Raw genomic sequence first — 20,569 nt, 5'->3', positions numbered from 1 at the left:
AAATCTTTAAAAAAAAAAAAAATACCATGCCGTATAGTGTAGATCTCTCTTAATCTTCTAACATTATGTTTCCAGACTATGGATAAGCCTTCAAATGGAAATCTACGTAAAAGCTAAAACAACACTGGTTTTTCACCAGGAAAGAAGTCGATAAATATAATTTTGCACGGCTGTGGTGTTTTGATAGGGAAAACACCTTCATAACTGTGGATGACACTAATATTATGCAGAAAAAGAAAAAAATATTCATTAGCCAGTTATAATTACATTGGTCATTCAGGCTAAATGAACTGTGTCTCTATCACATCGTATTTTCCACAATGTGGTCTGCAATGAAATTATTTACTTAATTTGCCTTTTTCTTCCCTCTTTGTCATGGCTTTTCGTTTTGTTGTTTACCTGTTTCCTAATAGACATTCCCTGGGGTTCTCAGAGAGTTCATGTTCATTCTTAGAAGCTGTTACTTCAGAATTTCACCTAGTGGAAACATTCACAGCACTGTCCCCAAAGAATGTATTATGAATGTTGCTATTTTCATGTTGTAGTGACAAGCTGAAATTTAGTAGAAAAAACTCCTTTTCTTGCCTGTTGATAAGCCAGACTCCTCTGCAGGCAGCTGTTTTTAAGAGCACTTTCTTTGGATAATTCCTTTCTAATAATCCATGATACCTACTGTTTTTGAGGCGATGAGACTGCTGGGAAGATTTTTTTTTTCCACAAAAAGATGTGACTTTAAGAGTTTTTCATCAGTGAGTGTCTTAAGTCAGACAGAGTAATGACTATTTCTAGGGTATCGTATCCTCTTCTGGGCCCTAGAAATAAATAGTGTTGTGGAGAAACTGGGTAGGAAGAACCGTGTCCCTACAGAGTTCCTTCGGGGAAAAAGTGACACAGTATTACAGAACTTCCTTATCTGTGCAGGAAAAAATAGCTACTTATAAGCCACAGCATTCATATTATTTCAAGTCAGAGGGCAAGGGGGGAAGGGAGCTAACACTTACTAGTACTTGATGGTGCCAAGCATGACCTGCTCTATTTGCCCCAGTGATCCTAGGAGATGCATATCATTTTTTCCTTATTTAAAAATCGAGAAAGTAGATACAAAGATAAAAAACAAAAGCAGGAACAAAACATGCTCTAGTTACCCTAGCTGGCTGGGGCAGAACCAGGATTCAAATTCATCTATCTGAATCCAAACCCCATGGCCTTCCATTACCCCTGCCCTACGTCTTTCTGCAGCTCCCTTTTAAAAAGAATACAATTATGGAGATAATAAAAACCATGTGATTGCTGTATTTTTCAAAACATCCAGATGTCGTCAACGATTCCAGCAAGCTGAAGTCTATGGTTTTGCAATAACGCAAGCATCTCTTTCAGTATAAACTAGCACACCACTAATTTTGGCTATCAAGCCTCAGTTATAAGAATCCAATTCAACATAATCAAGTTCTAATGCCTCTGATTATGTCTATTTGCTCTTGCCTAGAGGCCTGGAAAGACTACAGGTTTTAGAAATATAAACAGAGGGTTCATGATGCTGTTGGAATGTTCTACCTTCCTGTTTTCAAAGCAAGAGGGCACTGCTTTGACAAAGAATTCCACAGACGGAACAAAGGGAGCTTATTCCATTAAATAACTTTAAAACTCCAATACATAAGAGTTTTCTGTGCAAACTTTGTTAATATTAATTGGCCCCATATTTAAAATCTGCTGGGAAGCAGTACAGCTAGAGGGAGACGGAGACTTGTGCTGTATGGGAATTTCACAGAGGTAGGTTGGGGTCAGCTACCTGAGGTCAATTTAGCACCTCAAACATTTATTGGGCATGACCTTTGCCCTAGGTGAGCTCACCGATAGTGGAGACAAAGCACTTGGTAAAATTTTACACAGCAACAAGACTACTACAAAGATAAAAGTAGGGACATACTCTAAATTCAGTTCAGAAGAGAAGATAAACTTCCTCCGGGAAGATCTGGGAGAGCTACAGAAGGAACAGCCTTGAGTAGCAAGCTAAGAAGTATAGCCTTGACCTTGTATGTAATGGAAGGTAATGTCATTAGCACTGGAATGAGGAAGAGTAAGGTAACTATGGTGGGCAAGTTGGGAGGAAAGACATACATGGGCCACAATGGAACCAAAGTGCGAGGGTAAGAAGGACAGCATTTTGAAAAGATGCATAAAACTAGAGATAGCATACTTGAAAATGAATGAATGGTAGTAATCAAATACGGCTCAAAGAAGTGGTTCTAGACAACATAGCTTGTTTAATAAAGAAATATGAATTAAGTTCTTTGTTGGGACTTTGTTCCAAACAATCAGCTCCCGCTGACTCACACCCACACTGAAGTCCAGCAGAAAATCCAATTAGGTAAGCACTCCGAGTGGAGGGGAAAGAGTGGCTTGGGGTCATAGGCTGATCTGTTACAGACGCACGTGGTCCAGACAAGCCAAGCAGCCATTCCTGGTAGGAGCGACACTGGTTTGTTTACATTTCTTTCACATGGCCTGATCATTTCTCAGTTGTAAACTGTGATAGCAAATGTTTGGTTCCACCTGATTCAGGCAAATTCAGACTGTCACAGACACAATTTCCCGAAGGGCCAAACAGAGCCAGTGTTTTCATGTGGTCATGGAGCTGGCTGGCCACTGGGCCATTCACCAAACTGCTCCCACGACTGGGCAAAGCCTGCTTTCATAACTCCATCAATGAGCTCATCTAGACTGACTCTAGTATGCCACCCATCCAGAGTTGCCTCATGACAGATAGCGGCCTTATGGAGACAGAAGGACACAGAAACACCGGTAGACGTGGTCTAGCTGTCTATAGGGAAACGGAGGAATTAAGGAGCGGGAAATAAGGAATTAAGGCAGCATGGATAATATTCACATGGAATTAGGAAGGACAGATAACTGGAAGGTCTTTACGAATTTCTGAATTCATAAAACAACTTTGCTACATGCAGAAATGAGTGCATTGGTACAAAATGCAGAAGGGGAGGGATGGCAAAAAAGAAAGGAAAAGAAAGAGAGAAAGAGAAAGAAGGAAAGAAGGAAAGAAAGAAAGAAAGAAAGAAAGAAAGAAAGAAAGAAAGAGAGGCCAAACATCACATTCAGCAGGGTGAAGACTTACAAACACATGTGTGCTTCTTTTCAAACCACCAATGGAGAACAGCCTTTTCCAGCCCATCTCAGGGTCATTCTTTTTCCCCAATAAAGTCTACAGCCTGAGCAATTACACAGATCTAGAAAAGGAGAGAATATGACCTATTTATAACACAGTCAATTCTCCATTATTTCCAGGCTCTCTCAGAGGTCACTACCTTTATGCTATTTTCTGCCCTTTGGTCATTCCATCGTCCATTATCACCTCCACAGGGAGAAAGAGGTGAAAATCAATTCATTTAACTATTTATTAGTAGTGCTGGTAAAGGAAAGAGTGGAGAGTGTCCTCTGTTAATACACACCCCCCACAATCTGACACTCCTCTATAGACTTTCATTAGCACAGAAAATAGGATCACAAGTGTCATACTTTATTTTCAAACTAGTGATTCTTCTCTCTTCCCATTTTACAGAAACACCTTGAGAGACTCAAGAACCTTTTTCACTCAAAAATGGCAAAGAGCAAATAATAACTTCTTACATAGTTATTTACTAAAAAAAAATCAAATACGAAAGACTGTGTCACAGATTACCTACTGAACCATGAACAATCACCTCTGAATTCAATTTTCAAGGTATGGAAAAATAAATGCAGAGTTAATTCTGGGAATTACTCAGGGCTCACCTATCTTATAACAATAATTGGTAGCTACAAAATAAGGTAAGCAACCCGAGGTAATTCTCTCTACTTCAGTTTCTCTGTGTGTAAAGTTGGGTTATGAGCAGTATTGTTAAACAGAACCACTTTATAGGGTTTCATGAAAATTTAAATGTGATAATATACATGAACTGTTTAAGCAGCACTCTAAATAAACCTTACCTATGACCCATACCTTTATGGATGTTTTATGTAGTGTTTATTATTATTATTATTATTATTATTATTATTATTATTATTACTATTAATCCCCTAGATGAGAATATGGCCTTCCTGATACTCAGTGTGATTCCAGGAATAAGGAGAGCAAACTGTTTCTAAACAGTCCCATAAATTAACATTATAAGATCTTCTGGGTGGTGTTCTAAGCCTCTTATATGAAAGCACAGTGGCTTGTCACTCCATGTATCATCTCAGGTGTCATTCCATGTATTTCCTATTGGCATAGAATGTGTTGCCAACATACAGACAGCCCAGAGGGAACCAAGGGTAAAGGCAGGAGCATATCAAAATATGCTCCACTATCTTCTACCTATTTAGCCCCTGGAAATTTTGCTGAAATTTTGCATACACCCGCCCACATGCATACAAGTCATCTGTGTTCATCAATTGACAATTCACCGTGAAAGTAGCACACTGTTGTTAGAATTAGGATTAGAGGACTGAAAGGTCCAACTTTTGTCACCATTACGAAACAATGTAAGTTTAGAATGTATTGTACCCTCCAAATAGTCTTCAAAGTGCACACCATGAGACTAAGGCGGATCCTGCCTTGCCGAGACAGAGTGATTAGCAAGTTACGATTTCTAGTCTTCTGTTCTCTCGGAAGAGCCCTGGCTCCTCAGATATCTCCATCAGGAAATAATGTGCCTACGATAAAATCAACAACATAAAAGCAAAGGGTAAAAAAATGAAAAAGAGTGCAAATGCACAAAACTTTTCATAAGCTCTTTGCTTTGCTCTCTTCAATTATGCCAAGAAGGATACACAAAGTTGATACTATGAGTTAAAGTTCTCATCCTATGGTTAACCACATCTGCGTACACAACTACTTAACCGATGGTTTCACTAGGTGCCAAGAAAGATACATCATCAAGTGGAATTATTTCTTCTTTAAACAGATCTTCCAGTGTGGCATCTGAATTGCCTCATGTGTGGTTTGGAGTGCTTGCTCTGGTCAGGGTTGGGTTAACCAGCTAGACATTTACCTGACAAACCTGTTTAGAGAGAGGCAGAAAGGGGAGGTCGTATTTTTTCCCCATTGGGCAACCGATCTATGGGATTGGAGGAAGGAGTCCCTATCACTAGATTATGAATCTTCTGTCTTCCAGGATTGGCCAGCCCAATTGTGCACTTATTCATTCAATTGTATTTATGCAGAACCTGGTGCACTGGGCATTATTGTCAATGAATGGGCCAAGGTTCTTGGGGTCCAATGGAAAAGACAGATATTAGAACAGACACATTACTATACAACACAAGCAGGGAAATAATAAAGGTACAAACAAAATTCTGTAGAAGCCCAGAGAGGAATGAGTAATTTTGACTAGGAGGGAAGGTGACATTCATGTGGGTCTTAAAGGAAAATAATTTTCCAAATGGAGAGTGAGAGGTCATATTTTACATGAAGGAAAGGAGTGTGGGAGAGGCTAAGCACTAAAAAAGCATGCCATATCATGAACGTGGGTGCAGGAGATGGGTGCTTGGGGGGCTTGAGTGACGGTTTGAGATCCAGATGGTCATGGATCTCACATGTCCTGATAACAAGTTTGGATGGGCTTTATCCAGAGGGACATGGAATCTGCGTGATAGATGACTAAAGTAATATATTTTGGTTTTTAGGAGAGTAACAGTGGAGATACCAAACCAGTACAGTGACAAGTACAAGGGACACAGATGCCTGGTGGTGCCATTACACAGGAGACTGTGGCTACCGAGAGAGAAGCCAGCCCTGATGTCTGGCCCCTCAGATGGTTCTTTGTGAGAACAGTTGGGTTAAATCAAGCAATATTTACTATATGATAAAACACAGAAAAAAAAAATACTGTCAGAAATTCACAAATGACTATAAACCAGATGATTATAAGACTTCTGAGTCTCTGGGTGAGAAAAAATTCTAAATACTATGGAGGTCAGTAAACTCCAAACCTGGAGGGTTTTGTGCATCCACATTCCAGGCTTCATCATGGGCTTAACAAACCAGAACCTCCAGGCCTAGGGCCCAGGAACCTGGGTTTTGAACCAACTTCTCCAGTTAGTTCAGACGGATGAGTCAGGTTTGGAAGAGGGCATCTCCAGGTCGACCCATCAGATTTCTTGATGAGCAGGATGAGGTCTTCTTTGAAAGAATATCTCAAATGCCAAAACAGCATGGTGCTTGGCACACGGCAAGGATTCAACTTTGGTCAAATGCCCGGTTACAAGCGCGTGACTAGAACGGATGTGTGCCGTGCATTCCTTCTGGACTCAGAGATTATTAGACTTCAGTTTTAAATTCCACTGCTGTCAGCACTATTGGACTTGTTCCTTACCTATTTGAGTAAAAGAAATTTTTTTAACCATTTTCCGAAGAATTTTAATCTCTCTTGCATGTTCTAAAGTAGCAAAACAAGGTCTTTTTGTTTTACGCTGGGTGGAATGTTGGGTCGGAAGCTACTTACTAAGATGCTAACACCTTAAAAATATACTCTATGCCTGCTTCTCTCTGCTCCAATTTCATTAATTATACGTGTATATATTACATTATATATTATATGATCTTACCAGGAAAAGCTTCTGTGCTTCTGGACTTGGAGGTCTGGGACATGCCTAACGTCTTGTTAAGTATAACTTTCTTATAGCAATAAATTTACAGATTCATAGTGGGGAAAAAAAACCCACATTTTAATTGTTGGGTAGAAAGCAAAAAAATTATACTATGAATTCATCCAATTACAGAGACAAATGAAAAATAACCCCAGCATTGTGTATTTTGACCAGTGACTTTGAGTTCTGTATTTGTTCAGATTATCTTCCATAGAAGCCGTTAGAAGTTCCTTTACTTAAATTAACTGAAAATTCCTGTCTGAAAGAAATAATTCCACATTAAACTGATAATCCAATAGCATCATTCTGATTTGGACATCTATCATTATACCAGCAAGGTGCAATCATTCTATAAGTACAAACTAAGCATTATATAAATATAACCATGATTTACATGTTAATCTTCGACAATAAAATACTTGCATGACTCTGCCAAGAGTCATCTGTGAGACGAACTGCATGAAGCAAGTATTTGAAATTCACTCTGATAAAAATCTCGGCACATTGGCAAAGACATAATAACCACGGTTCAGTGCACCCAGTGTCATAGTCTATACACAGGACCTGTTGCAAACCTACAGGTATTGGTCACCCATGGAAGGCTGCATAGATTGGGGGGGTGCATGGAGAAGCACTCCTCAACTGTCGAAGCCTATGCTTTCAATGAACAACAATAACAACAACGATGACAACTCCAAGTTAGACGCCACTTTCTGATTCCCCAAACTGAGATGAGTCCTCTTTTCTGTTCTCCCCCTGCTTCTCCAGCCCCTAACACACCAGCAGGCTGCACTATATACCACTAGCTCTGAGCTCATTCTGTCACCAGACGAAGTGCTTATTTCCCTTGCTGTCCTTTCCACGCTCTGTTACACGCATAAATGTTGAAATTTTATTCTGCAGAAGAGGCTGTATCCTGTCGGGGAAGAGGTTCAAGGGGTCCAAAGCCTTTTTGGGGATTCCAGAGAAACGGCAAAGATATTTGTTGAAGGGGAAAGTAACATAATGGAATCATTATCATTTCGGAGAGAGAAGGATCTGCAGTCAGCATTTATTAAGCCTCTACTGTGTGCCAGACAGGCAGACATTTTACATAATTATCTCAGCCCTCAGAAGAACAGCTCCATGAGTATAGAATGTTTTCTCCCATTTTAGAGTAGACACAGAGATTAAAAGACATTTAAAAATTTGCCCAAGTTTATCAAATTAACAAGTGACACAGCCAGCATGAGAACCTCCACACATAAAGCTTTCTTCATTAATATTATGGATTCCTGGCACACTTATTAGTATTGACTGTCTTTAGTCATGTACAAAGCACATGCAATTAGGTTTTGTGTCTCCCTCTCGCCTCCCCAGCCTAGGCAGCCTCAAGTGGAGGGATCCTGTATTACGTACTTGCCTCTCCGATCTTCCTCTGTGCCTGGAATACAGCAAGTGCTAAAAATCACCCCTTGGGATGAATGGAAGAGCTTTCTTTATCATCTGGCGTATACCCTCTGCCTCTAAAAGAATCATATCTCCTTCTTGAGTACCAAGCCATTCACATAAAAATAAATTCCCTCGTTGCATGTTGTGCTTTTCTTTATTTAGAGTTTCCTTAGGACCTATTTGGAAAAGAAAATGTCCAATTAAAAATAACTTGGGCTATCTCATTCTTCTATTCTGTTAGGAACACACGGGCTAAATTAGCACCACCAAGCTGAAGAATATAATAAGCACCCCTTCCCCATGGTATCTAAGACTTAGATCTTTTTGTGCCTTTCTAACTCCCCACACATATACCTCCAGACTCTTCTCGTTTTATTAACAGAGCTCTTCAGAGTAGAGGCAAATATTTTTCTTCTTCAAATATTATTATTGTATCATTCAGCACTGCCAGAACAAAAGGCACTCAGATTAATTTTGCCAAACTACAAAAGCAATTTGTCATGTAAAAATAGAGTTATATGGCCAGGTATTTTACAATGTACTGCTAAAATTCTCATCAACTTAAATAAAAGGGGAGGGGGGCCAAGTGTCAGAACTTTGGCAACTAGTAAGTCAGAAACGGAAAAGAACATTGTTAGATACACACTGTCATGCATCCAAATAACGGATAAAAACATTCCTTCTGATCAAGAATCACAACCTAATCATACATTTTATAAATATACTTCACATATGCATGTGTTTTCTACAAGCTTCATTTAAGCAACCATAAAATGATTAAAAATTAACCTTTACAAAGGCCTACATGTATACAAATCAGGAAAGTAAAATAAACATACTCACTCTTGGAACGTTTAAAATTGAAACTGTCTCAGATTGGGCAATTATAAAAATGCAACTGAACAAAGTATGGAAAAATAAGTTGTAAAAAACTGTCCCACAAGGGTTTTATGATACTAACAATGCCAAAATAAGGCCGAGCTTTGGGGAGCATGTTGGTATCGTAATAAATCAAGTCTTTCCATTCCTGGAGAATGAGCTCAGGAGGCATGCCCTACCAAAAAGGCAATCTTTTGCACCAGCTTGCCTCATGTTGCAAAACCAAAGTTTTAAACATCATCATATATTCTATTAATGGCTTACGTTTTTGCGAAAGGTAACTTGGATGACTCAAGTATAAACCCAGCCAAAAAGAGAAACAACCTTACTGCAGGGAATGTGGATGGTTTCTTCCCAAAAGAGCCCCAGTGAAATCCATTTGTGATAAATTCAGTTTCCAACATCCAGCCAGCCTGTCGAGGATGGAAAGTTTGGCCTTTGCACCGATGTCACCTTAATGACCTTTGATCCTTGAAAAAACTACTTTCATCAAAACAGAGGAAACTTACAAAAGAAGACAAGGCCCCATTAAATGAATGAAGAAATGACGTAGAGGGCCATCAGACACTTGACTGCTTGGGTGATATCCCATTACATTCACAAAAGCCAAAGCTCCTGGAGGGCAGGTCACTCTGTTTTAGTATAAGACCCAGTCCTGGCATATGACAGTCCTGCAGGGATAAATGTTATCAATTTGAATAATGTATCTTTATAGGAATATAACACTGTATGATTATCAAGGTATTTTTCCCACACATTACTCTCATCTGACCCTGCCATAACCCTATTGAATTCTGCAGAAAGGAAATTAAGTCTCCAGGAGATTAAGTAATTTGTCCAAGGTCATAAATGTACAAAGGAGTGTGCTGACATGAGAATGCAGGTTTTCTTTATATAAACATATATTTTCTTTCCTCCAAAACAACCTCCCTACTGCTCACTCCCCACCACAGTTAAGGTCCCAGATCACAAGGCCTACACCATAAAGTTATACTCATCCATAACAGGAAAACTTGTATCTACTATAAGGGTGGAGAGACAATGAAATGCTATTTTTTTTTTACAACTACATATTTATGTGATTGAAATAATTGTTACTCTTTTAATAAGAAATCCAACTGAGCATTTTGGATAGGTTGGTAAAGGAAGAAACTTATAAACTGTATCTGGAGAATTCAACATCTATGTGATTAAATGTAACATTCATCATTTTGTGCAAAGCAAATGGTCTCAGGGAGAACTCTGTGCAGCCGTGGGTAGCCTTCAATTTGTTTGGCTCCCGTTACCCAGTGAGAGGCCAGGCTACTAGGGCTTTCTCAGACCAGCTCACAGAGACAGTTGTGAGCCATAGAATCCCGCATGTGATGACTGGGAAAGGTAGGAGAGGAGGGGGTAAATGCCCCTAAACAGAATTTCCTGGCACCTCTATGGCAAATGCTTATCCAGTCTAGTCCCATAGTCGTCCTCTCCTCTTTATCTATGAGGGATATTAGAATTGCCAGCATTATTTCCTTTTTCAAAAATATTTCAGTCCAAGTTCTGGAGCAAAGTGGGAGATGAAACTATCGCAGAGGCTATTTTGACACTGGATTTCATCAAAAGTGACGCCCATAGGCAGCTGGGGATAAGTGACACCAGCACATGGACCTATTTCGGGACTGATATGAGTCTAATGTTTCCCATTCAGCTCATGACCTCTGTTGACTTCAAGAGACACTATATTTGTGAACAGACTTTGGGAGCCACTGTTCTTTTACTCCCTGTTGAAGCGGGTTTCAATATCCAAGGACCTAATAGCCATCTATGAACTTTGAGACACGATGGTTTTTGGTGGGTTTAAATCCAAAAGCCCTCAGGTTCTTAAAAGGTTCAGATGGAAGATTCTTTTATCTATGTCTTGAAAGCGCTAATAAAAAGAACTGAAATATAACACATGACCCGTGAACTGAGGGGGACAGAGGACCTTTTGCCAAGTTTCCTGCACATTCCCTTAAAAGCAACCTGGGGAGAAAGTGAGAAAAACTGCTCAGCTCTAATGAGTACCTAATGGGTAGGAGCACCAGAGATTTATTTTGTGAATGCTTCAAAAAATGGCTGAGGTCTTTAACCACTAAACTGCCAGAAAATGTGTGGCTTTATTAAGCATCAGCCGAATAACTGACCAGTGTTTGAGAATCATGAATGTGGCCTTTCTGACTTCCCAAAGTATACAAGGATATTTTCTCTGACTTTCCCTTATTACAGATCCATAAAAACGACGCTGCTTTGTTCAGGAGACTCGGGACACATGGTGCTGCATGCTTCTGCAGAAACACATCCCACATTAAATTAAGTTAGAGGTGGTATTTGAAAAATACATAAATAACGGAGTTCCAATTCACTGCAAATGGTACAGGAGGCCAGTAAGTGGGAAGCCTACAAGAAAAGGACTTCTTTTAGAAAGATGTTTTACAGGACTTTTTCTGCATCATTAACTCTTCTGGAATCCTGAATATAACATGATTAATTTCCCTAAAAAAAGTAGCTACTGTTTAATTTTGAATCACTTCAAAGAGCCTCAGTAGAAGGAATCAAAGAAAACCAAAAAGACCAGTAGATGTGAAATTTGCCAAGGGAAAAAAAAAAGCCATGAAGGTTCTAACAGATTTTGACCATGTACTGAAAATACCACTGATTATTTTGCTAATACAGTGTTTTACTGTTCCATGCGGCTGAAATAAGTCTCTGTATTCATCGGAACACAGGATATTTTTATTACAATATTTGTGTCATAGCTCTTTGAAAGGAAACATATTTAAAACCTTGAAAAGAATCTCTGTCTTAAAATGGTTCTTGATGTGTAGGTGAGTACATGTGTTTTACTATAAACAGATACTTAATTGGAGTTCACGTTGCTAAAAAGAGTAAAAAGATACTGGTGGTCTTGGTCCTATCCCCAACATGTAGTTCTAGAAAAAAAGACATAATTTTTGAGGGCGCCTGGGTGGCACAGCGGTTAAGCCTCTGCCTTGGCTCAGGGCGTGATCCCGGCGTTATGGGATCGAGCCCCACATCAGGCTCCTCTGCTGGGAGCCTGCTTCTTCCTCTCCCACTCCCCCTGCTTGTGTTCCCTCTCTCGCTGGCTGTCTCTCTCTCTGTCAAATAAATAAATAAAATCTTTAAAAAAAAAAGACATAATTTTTAAAAAGCAAAGCAATTTGGAAGGTGGGGAAAGGAAAGAAAGTTGGCTGGGGTATTATAATGGTTGTTTGATTATCATCATCATTGGTCTTTAAAAACGTCTTTTACATAAAACCTGCCCAAGGGAAAAAGAAAGAAAACCTCCTAAAAATTCCACATCCCTGAACACCACTACATCAAAAACCATCTGGAAAATGTCAGATAATGGTATCCGCCCACCTAAGAAATTCGGTAAACTTTGTCTTCAATTACCATTTAGAATAATCAACTCAAATTGAAATTTCGATTTGAAAACCCTCAGAAGACAAAGCTGGGATTAGGAATCAGATTTTAAAAGTCTCCTTAAAAGACCATCTGTTTATAGACACCCTTCTCATATCCCACCTCGTCCTTGATCTGTACCATAAGTTCACAGCAGAAGCACAGCTGAATTTAAAGCCATATACACACTGCTACTATGAAGTCTAGTTATCACATGTACGTCCTGAGCTTGTCTCTCAAGTTTCCCTTGTTATGTAAGCACTTAGGGGCAATAAAATTTCACTTATATTCAGCAGCATTGTGAGTCTCAAAACATTAGTCTACCTAACTGTACAGTCCTTTTACTGGTGGTGGATAGCCCTGGTATTTTATTTATATTGATCATATTGTCGATGCTATATGGAATAACCATTTAGTAGCCTATTAGCCTGTAACGTTTTATTACTGTTGTTAAATATCATTACCCATACTGAACTCCATATTAGAAAAATCAGGTCGGAAAATCTAAATATTCAGAAAGAACTACAAGACTGTTGGGTTCTCGAACACCCCCCCCCCACCCATAATCTGCAGACTGATGAGAAGAAAGAAAAACAATGAGTATCCACTTCTCACAGATAGAGGTCACTAATGGACTGAATTTGAATCACTGTGGCAGAAACCACAAAGTTATTAAAGTAATCTAGTGAAAAATGAACTTGAATCGAAATTAAAGTAAAAATACCAAAAGATGATTCTTCAGAAAGGTCTGACCTGAATAGAAATAAAATTGCATCATCTTGCCCCTTTTTGAATCTTCTGAAGAGAGAGCAAAACCGAGAGCCCCCCTACCCTTTGCTGTTTTTTAACTTCAGACACTGCCGGTCACAGGAGCAGTAATTCTTCCTTGTAGGGTACAAGACTGAAGAGTCAAACTAGATCAGATGTTCACACTGAGTGTCTATAGAATAAGGCTCCTGGACATACATACTTGAGCGTTTCTTGAAACCACAGCTTCAAACTAGGAAGATATAAGGTTGCTTCAGGGAGATATGTCTAAATCCTAAATCAAACTCTCCGGCAGGCCAGAATATACATGTAACGGGCATCAGAGGAGGTTCAAATTAGATCCAGCCGGTCAAAGTCAAACTCGGATAAGATCACATCATCTGAAACCTGGCATACAGGGAAAACCCATGACTGCCTAGGGGACCTCAAGGCAGCCCAGCATGGTGTCATTTGGGAATCTACTTTCTTCTGTTAAAAGCATCCCCTGGAATTTCTAAAACTGCAATGAAACTACTGAAGTGTTAAGACATGGGCATTTTTTTAAACCAGCATTCTTCCCATGCTCGGTTTCTAATAGGTCCTGCTACACAGCTAGCCCCCTTCTTACAGTGTCTTGTATCTACTGGCAGAGACATGGAATAATGCTTGAAATTTCATCTTCCAACCTCTTCCACTCAGATATTTGCAACTCGACAGGGCAGTATGGTGCTGCCCCTCCATAGGTGATTATTAAAAATTCTTAAACGGTTTAACCCTATCCTGTTTGGGGCTTTTGAGGAGGGGAGGGGAAAAAGTTGTATTTGGAGGGGCAATAACATCATAGGGAAATAAGCAACTTTTCATGGCATGTGTATCAGCCAAAGATTTATTCTCTTCCAATATGGTGGCCTGTCCACCTTTGATTCTGGTGCATACTGCTTAGTAATTAAAAAAAAAAAAAAAAGTCCAGTTCTAACACTTTAGATACTGACCTAAAATCTTACATTCATACTGCAACAACCAAATACATCCCTGGATGAATGCCAACCTGCATTCTATTACCTCAAAATGTTTGGGGGATCCTTTCATTGGAGACTTAGGAAGGTCATATCACTTAAATCCGTAGACAATATGGGCTCCTATATGGAAGCTAGCCTACATATTAGCTTTTGGCTAGGAGAAGTTAGACATAATAAATTTAGCAATAAGCCTGTGAGCTAGGGAATATGCCCCAAAGCTCCCTGAAACCCTGTGTGATTTAAGAGCCTCCCAGCTGAGTGGTAAGCAATAGCTCCCATTTAGATGGGGCTTTGCATAGCAAATGCAGCATGTCAAGAAATCTAATCAGCACCTTGCACTCCTGCGTGAGCATTTACACGGATTTGTGCCTTGCACTTGATCAGCTTACTGCAAGCTTTACAAGAGATTCCCTCCACTACAATTAATCAAAAGCTCTTGGAGACTGCTTTCCATTTACAAGAGAAGTCAAGATGAGCTTCCAGGTGAATAAATAATGATCATAATAATGATGACAGCAGCAGTAAACCTCGAGCTGCTTTGAAAAGGGGCTGGGGGAAAGGGGACGGTGGAGAGTTGGGGCTGGAATCTTTCTGTAGCTCTCTGAGGGACAATCAGGAGCTATTTTCTTAGTTAACCTAAGTAAGGTTGCTGTTTAGGAAACGTGACCATATTCTCTCTCCACTGCCCCTGGCCCCAAGTGCACACACACCACGGTCTATCAGTCCGCTGAGGAACTACCGGCCTCTCCACAGCACCACTAACCACCCCCCAATACATACACACACACACACACACACACACACACACACACACACACACATACCCCCCACACACAGGACAATCACTGTAAATTCATGTCGCCAATGGCTAACGCGTTCCATCTCATACTGCAATAAAAATGTGACTTCTAAAGTTTTTATTTTATGACGCCAGAAGGTGAATGGAAGGAGGGGGGAAGGGAAGGCTCCGGGGATGTCAAAGGGGGAAAACGTAATTTTTTCCCTTTACTTGATATTCAGTCTCTCTCTCTCTCTCTCTCTCTCTCTCTCTCACACACACACACACACACACACACACACACACACAGATTTGCTTTTCTGCACCAGCTAAATGAGGTGGGCGAATGGGAGTAGGCTCCCATCATTTTTAAAAGATGCTAAATAGGGCTGAGAGTGAGAGGGTGAAGGTGAGGAGGTGAGGGTGGGAGTGAGTGAAATCCATGCATCATTTCCCCGGACTGAAGAACACTAGAAGCCCCTGAATTCACATTCTCAATTTCCAACCAGCTACAAGATGAGGCCCCAGCTGGGGCCGAGGGTTCTCATCCATCCTAGTGGAGCCTCACCTCCCTGCACCGCTGCCCAGCGAGGGCAGAGAAGCGCCGCGGGCCCCTCTAACCTGACCATAGATCTCCCCGAGCTGGGTGCCCATCCCCGGGATCTTGAACTTCGCCTCCCTCTTACTTTCACTCAGATCTGGCGAGCGTCAGTAAAGGCGCTGTGAAGGAGCAGAGCTCAGCGGCGGGGCATGGAAGGAGAGGGTTGGGGGTGCGCGTTACCTGCGAAGGTTCTCGAGGTCTCCTTCCAGCCCCGGTGGTAATCTTGGTCAGCGCTGCCTCCTCTCCCAGATCCAAACTTTTGCTGGGTCCTCCGGGCGGCGGCGGCGGCGGCGGTGGCGGCTGCCGAAGCCCAGCCCTGTCGCCCGCAGCGTCGGGGCGCGGGGGTGCGGAGGCCGGAGCCTCAGAGCGGCGCGCGCCTCCCCGCAGCCGGCCGGAGCCCGGGCGCCCCGCTCGCCTAGCTCGCTCTCGCCTTTCTCCTCTACGGAGCCGCGGCATCGTCTTCCCCCGTCCTCCGCCACCTCCGCCTCCAAGGCTCGGGCATGCCACTTTCTCTCGGCGCCGGCCGCCGCGGCCCCCGCCTCCTTTCCACCTCTGCCTCCCCCCTCCGCCTCCACCAAGCCGCGAGTCCCGAAAGAAGCAGGACGAGCGGGGAAGGCAGCGGAAAAAGGTCCCGCAGCGCCGGGGCTCCTCGGAGGCGGAGGACCTCGGGGGGCGGCCGGAGAGCCGGGCGGGCGCGCCTGGGGCGCCTGGGAGCCCACCGCGCAGAGCCCGGAGCACAGAGCTGCGCGGGGCGGCGCGGGGGCGGGCGCGGGGCTCGCTCCAAGTGCTGCGCCGGCCCGGCGTGGGTCCCGAGGCTGCTCCGACCTCACTGCTGCCTCGCTCGGATGCGGCGGGGCTAATGTAGACGCCGCGGCCCCCACCCCCACCCCTCCTGACACCCCCGGGAGATGTTTACAGTAATGAATTCGCGGGATCGCCTGCGCCGCTCCCGCGCTCCTCCTCTCCCTCCGTCCCTTGCGCTCTGGCGCGCTCCCCTTCTCGAGCCCTCTTTCTCTGCCCCCCTCCTTTACGCCCTCCCTTTCGGAGTCCCTCCCACATTTCTGGTTTAAAGAATGCTTGGGAGGCGCGGCTGCAACCCTAAGCTTTCCAAGAGGCAAAGTCGGACTCAGTGTTTAACCCTCTCCTCCCCGAACAGAGTTGCAGAGCGCCTGGACCAACACCATGGGTGCCACCCTGACCGAGCACGCCTTCTCCTCTCTCTAGCCACCACCATCCCACCCCCCAACTCTTAGTGATAATGCCACCGTCTGAGCGCTGAAAGTCGATTTCCCCCCTGCCCGCCTGGGCTGTACTTCCAAGCCAGAGGATCTATTCCTTAGACATTGAGAAATGATCGAAACGTGAGATTAGAGGGTAAAAGATAACAAGTCTCTCAAACAAGATGGCGTTATTTCAAATGAAGGCAACCCTGGTGATTTGCGCCCCCCACCCCCACCCCACCACCAGTTAACTCCCTGATCCCGGATCTTATTAAATAACTTTAATTGGAAAAATAATCCGAAGTTTAACATGATTATTTTGAACACCTATTTTCTGCCTTCACTCTAGCTGCTGGAAAAAAGGGTTGTTCACTTTCCCCATAGATTACAACGGACAACTAAATTCAGCCTCAAAGATTGAGGAAACAGACTTGACAGCAAAAGGAGCCTGATTTGTATACGGGCAACGTATCCACTTCGCAATTTCTTTGCAAAGGTTAAAGAGTAATGTAAGAAAACCAGGTGCACCTCTCTTTCTTGGAAAACATATTTTAAAAGGTTCTGGTTTTCTCCTCTCATTTCACTGTCGCTCCTCCTGCCTCCAGTAAGTTGCTGTCATGTTTTAACAAGTCTGTGGAGAGGCTGAATGTGAACAGAAGAGGGAGAGCGAGCTCGCGCCAAGCTCCAGGCTGCGCCGAGACGCGCCGTCGGTGGGGCCACGCGTGAAGCAAACAGCGAGCTTGAAACTAGCTCAGAACCAACTCCCTAGGGATCCGCGGGGCTGTCTCGGACGAAAGGTTGGGCAGGGGCGGTGGCCTCGACTGGCTCAGGAGGATTTCCCCGTCCTCAGTTCAAAGTCTGAGTCACTTGGCACCACTTTCCCAATTGTTTTTATTTCCTTCGCATCCCTGTTGTGTCTACCGCCTTCACTTATTTGAGTGCCTCAGTCGTGTTAAGAGGACTTGGAGAAACGCCCCATTTGCCTCCCAAGCACAAGACACGCATGGATCCACCCAGACGCACGGCCGAGACGCACGCTGGCACACGCTCTCACACGCGCGCACACACGCACACACGACCTGGGTTTGTGCCCGAGGATCGCTGCTCCTGTTGCATTATGCAAAGTGGTCAGGAAAATACTTTGATTTACATCTACATAACCGCTCTTCTCCCCCAACTCAGTGTGTGACTAACAAATATCCAGAGGAGGAGGGGGCACGGCGGGGGGAGTTAATTGGACTAGGACAGACAGTGAGTGCCATCTTGCTGGGAGGTTCAGGAGCGGAGCAAGGCGCCAGTGTCGACAGCCGCGGTGGCCTCCACCTCCACCAGCAGCTGCCGCTGGCCGGAGCCCCAAGCAATCCAGGAGAATCCCGGGCATCAGTGAGTCCAGTTGGCCCCAGTCACCCTCTTCCCCGATACTTAATTTCCCTGGTTAATGCCCCAACCTCAACTGACAATCTTGATTAGAAATGAGAAGTGACCGCGCCGGCGCTGAAGGCGCAGAGACGAACCCCGGACTGGTCAGCGAGGCGGAGGGATCTTTCCAGGCGACTCCGAGCCCGCGCGGGGACACGGTGGCAGCTGGCGAGGCTCTGCTCCCTCCCTCCTCGCCGCCGCCTGGCCCTGACACTTAGCGCCAGTGGGGGGCCCGGCGCTTTCCGCCCCCTCTCCGCGTCCCACGCACGCGGCTCAGAGAACGCAACCCCAGTTCAGACTGGGGTGCTGCCTGCGCCTTCATCGCCCCCGCTGGCGCGCCGGCTGAGCTCAGGGCCGGGCCACTGAATACCAGCAGAGCTGGAGAAAGATTTGGTTTTGGAAAAAGAGAACCCTCTCTCCAACTCCAAGGAAAATGCACTGGCATCCTCCGCATCTTCTTAGCCACGAATCAATCCCGAATTGCGGGCAGGAGGCGGGCTGGTGGCTTTAGATGTAACCGCTTGATAACATCGGTGACATTATCAGCAGATGGAGTGGGCGCGGGGGGTTGAGGAGTAGGGGGTGTTACTCCTAGAAGTTATCCTACCATTCTGGGGAACTGAGAGCCTGGATCACAGCAAGCTTAATGGCTCTAGAACCCCAATTTGGGATCTATCCTCCCAGACTGTAGACTGGCAAATGTGTGTTTTGACCTATGGCTCAGTTACAAAACTCTTTCGAGGAGGTGAATTCTACTTGCAAATAGACCTCCCTAAAGTGGGGGGGGGGGAGTTAAGCAGCCTGTGCTCTCTCTGAAGGAAAGAAAAAGCCAAAAATATCCCATCCCGTTGACCGCCCTACGCTGGTTCAAAAAAAAAAAAAAAAAAGTGTATCTCCCCCCAACCGCGGAGCAGCAGCGCCGGCGGTACTGGAAACTCCACCAGGCACCTCTGTCCCTTTACCTGGCGGCCACCGTGTCTCCTCGCAGTGGGCTCATCCGAATCCGACCGGGTCGGGGAGGTGGAAAGGGAAGAAGCTGGCGCGGCAGCAGCGGGGCTCCCGGGGCATGGTATTGTTTTAGGGGTCACCGCAAAGGTCCCTCCTGCCCATCGTTGAGAACCGTCAACCTGATCCCGGGTCTGCGTGGACACCGCGGCAGGCGCAGTGCTGCCGCCTCGCAGCTGCTAGACACCCGGAACCGAGGGCCAAAGACGCACCCCGGGCGGAAGCAGCGCAGCGCCTTGGCGCGGAGCTTGTGGCCGCCGATGTTATCTCCAAGCGCTAGTTCTTCTGCGGTGACAATGGAAGATGCCAAACTCGCAAGTGACAGCGACAGGTTTCGAACGTACAACTAACTACAAGGTACCCAGCCTCAGACAGTATGCTGCTTCCCCCTCCCCCTTCTCTCCCTCCTACTGGGGAGGGAACTAATTTAACCCTGTGTGCGCCCTACGCTCCCTGGCGAAGCTGGAATGGACTCGGAAACCGCAAGCGGCGGCTCCCGGGGCGAGAGCTTTGTTCACGTGCGTTTTCAGTGGGTGTGTTACTGTCTGGGGGGCATTCGCGTGGCAAGACGCCAGTGGCAGGCTTCCAGCGCCAGACTCCGGCATGGGAAGGAGCCCTAGCGTTTCATCCGGACCAGACCCAGCCCTCGGAATCTATTTTTTGCCTTCAGTTACCAGATTTATTGAAGTTGCCAGCAAAGTTGGGTTTTATTCCTTTATTTCTTCCTCTCTCCCGCCCCCCGTATTATTTCCTTTCCTAGCGGTGCTTCGAAGATGTGGAACTCTCCGCGCATTCTAATTCTAGCTTATAACTGTTTTGCGCGTGCGAGACGAATGGTGGAGGGTACCCATCCACCCACGCAAAATTTAAATGAAGCCGAAGGGAAAGCTGTCTCCCACCCACTCACCCAGTGTGGGCAATGGCAAATGACCACATATTCAAATAAGACCAAGACGCCGCCGGAAGATGGGGAAAGGGCAGGTTTGAGGAAGTTTAAGCTGAGAATGGGGAGATGGAAGGGAGAGAGAGAGAACACGCCTGAGAATGGAATCAATGGGGAAAACACAGACAAGAATGATGATGCAGAAAATGTATCTGAGTCCCAACACTGAAAACAGCAGATCAGCTTGAAGTGCCTAGATTTTGATCGGCAATATTTCTCCAGCTCCTTTGGAAGCTGAATGAATGAATGAATGAGTGAATGAATGAATGAATGAATGAATGAATTTGGGGTTTTTTGTTTTGTTCTGTTCTGCTTTGTTTTGTTTTGTTAATGAGAGAGAGAAAGTGAGTACGTGAGGCTCAGCCTTGGCTGCCCAGATGCTTTTCCTTTTGTAAACAGCTTTGTCTAGGTGCTCCAGACTCCCAAAAAGTAAAGTGCAGTTGGAGGCAAGTCATCCTCTAG

General features: G+C 44.4%; 1 protein-coding gene across 2 annotated transcripts in view; it reads right to left on the bottom strand.

Annotated features, from left to right (window-relative positions):
• Positions 1-19,541, bottom strand: part of FLRT2 (fibronectin leucine rich transmembrane protein 2) — a 99,749-nt gene extending 80,208 nt beyond the window's left edge. The window contains exon 1 of one of the 2 annotated variants that reach the window (XM_045807702.2): positions 19,122-19,541. The gene's annotated coding sequence lies outside the window, so the exon portion shown is untranslated. Of the gene's footprint in view, positions 1-15,700; positions 16,526-19,121 lie in introns of those variants that run through there. The other variant, XM_045807701.2, reaches the window with a different exon arrangement.
• Between the last annotated feature and the right edge of the window lie 1,028 nt (positions 19,542-20,569).

Source organism: Ursus americanus, chromosome 26 (genome assembly GCF_024610735.1).
Source record: "Ursus americanus isolate L20-20 chromosome 26, mUrsAme1.1.p, whole genome shotgun sequence".
Classification (NCBI taxonomy): Eukaryota; Metazoa; Chordata; class Mammalia; order Carnivora; family Ursidae; genus Ursus; species Ursus americanus.
Note: the sequence above shows the minus strand (reverse complement) of the source record. Positions and strands in the feature narration are given on the sequence as shown.